Raw genomic sequence first — 1,749 nt, 5'->3', positions numbered from 1 at the left:
GGGGGAGCTTTGGGATTGTGGCCAGTCCAATCCACTTCCACTCTCAGTGAAACACAGAGTTTTAAGAGAAACTTTAAAGATTTAGTTAGAAAGTTAGCTTTGCTGAATTTAGGTAAAATAGAAGTTAGTTTAGGCTTGGCTAGAATTAATTAAAGGTTAATAGTTAAGAAGAGCTGGGCCTGAAATGAGTTTTTAAGATGCGAGTACCTGATTACTGAATAATTGATTGTCTGTCACTTCTGTGTTTGCTTAGCTCTGCTTAGAATGGGAAACAGAAACATTGATAAAGTCGGTTAAAGGAACAAGGACAATCACCAATTTCCTCCCTCTGTGAGAACCGATCCAAAAGTCACCCAAGAGGAAATTTGGAGGTCACCAAAGTGATTAGGATTGTTCAAGTTCAGAAAGGCAAAAAGGTCAAAATGAGGAAGACGAGTTTTACTTTATCTATCTGGGACCATTCCCCAAATAAAAGACCACCGACTCAACTCAGAGAACACACTACACATGCTTAATGACATTTAAGTTCATTTCCACATGAAGCGGAGAATGGGAAGTGTAAATGTTATAAATATGCATTTATATTTTAGATATTCACAATTTTTGTAGATAAATGAGCGTGTGTTTGCTTGTATCCTTGCACTGCGTATTAGGGAACTGTCCCGTGCAGCTGCCCGGCGCTGGAAATAAACATACACTTTCTAACTCTAAGCTGTTAGAGAGACTTTGTCTGTCTTATTTGGATATTGATGCTAGATCCTTATCCATATTTTGGGAAATCATCAGCAGAGCCAGGGTGTGCGAGCCAAGGGACGCACAAGGGCTCAGCAGGTCCAGCAAGGGCTCCAGTGGCTCTGGCCTTTCCTGCTTTAAGGAAAAGCAGCTGGAAGTTTTCACTTACCAGTAGAATTTCAAGAGCAGGAAGAATTCCCAGCTTGGCCAAGTTTTGTAAAAATGCCTTTCTGTTCTGGTGGAACATGACAGAAAAGGCACAGAAGTCCTTCACAAAGGTCACCTGTTGCATAGGAAAAAGAATTTCAGGTGTCTTGGAGTCAGACAACTCTCTGAAAGGAGGAAAGGGTTGCAATTTCTCGCAGAGGGGGAGCCCAGGGTTGTTGTGACCTTCCTAGAGAATGGTCTTCTTTTCGTGCTGTCTCCTCCAAGCTTTGCCAACATCAACCAAGCAAAGCCACGGAACGGAAACACAGAGAAAGAAGAAATTCCTCAGCTGGCCTTGACCTTAGAAAGAAAGACGGTGATACAGAAATAAAGTTCTCTGGGATGCTGGAGCTTTCTGGGAAGAAAGCAGAGCTTGAAGTCGAGGGTGTCGGCTCTGTGCTGGTCCTTTCTCCACAAGGAAATCCTGATTCACATCAAAGACATCAGAGCTTACGTTGCCAGAAATATTTCTTGGAGTGAGGACTTAAATGAAGACTGAGCTGCACTGGCAAGGATTGCTGGGTTCCAGAAAGACCTCAAGGACTACAGAAGGCCTCAAGAACAGTTTCCCTTTTCCTCCTTCACCCCTCTCCTTTCAAGCCTTGGAGGAAGCCCCACGAGCACTGACTCACCAGTTCCCATCGCTGGTGGGCACCTGTAGCTCCAGCTGTTAATTGGGCCAGAACTTCCAACCAGAATTTCTGGTCTTTCTGTGGAACACACAAAAGGAACACAACTGACAGGGGCCTCTGGAAAGGCAGAACTTCCATCTTGAGAGGATCCCCCCCTGCCACAAGGCCAAGTCTCCAC

At 44.5% G+C, this 1,749-nt stretch overlaps 1 long non-coding RNA gene across 1 annotated transcript in view; it reads right to left on the bottom strand.

Moving 5' to 3' along the window:
- Positions 1 to 757: 757 nt before the first annotated feature.
- The window catches only part of LOC108447014, a 3,706-nt gene continuing 2,714 nt past the window's right edge, over positions 758 to 1,749 (bottom strand). The window contains exons 2-3 of the long non-coding RNA XR_001862373.1: positions 1,572 to 1,649; positions 758 to 1,015 (exon numbers count right to left, since the gene is read on the bottom strand). This is a non-coding gene — a long non-coding RNA (uncharacterized LOC108447014). The remainder of the gene's footprint in view (positions 1,016 to 1,571; positions 1,650 to 1,749) is intronic.

The sequence above is a fragment of the Corvus brachyrhynchos genome, unplaced genomic scaffold (genome assembly GCF_000691975.1).
Source record: "Corvus brachyrhynchos isolate BGI_N302 unplaced genomic scaffold, ASM69197v1 scaffold555, whole genome shotgun sequence".
NCBI classification, from domain to species: domain Eukaryota; kingdom Metazoa; phylum Chordata; class Aves; order Passeriformes; family Corvidae; genus Corvus; species Corvus brachyrhynchos.
The sequence above is the reverse complement of the archived record's forward strand: the minus strand, read 5'-3'. Positions and strand labels throughout refer to the sequence as shown.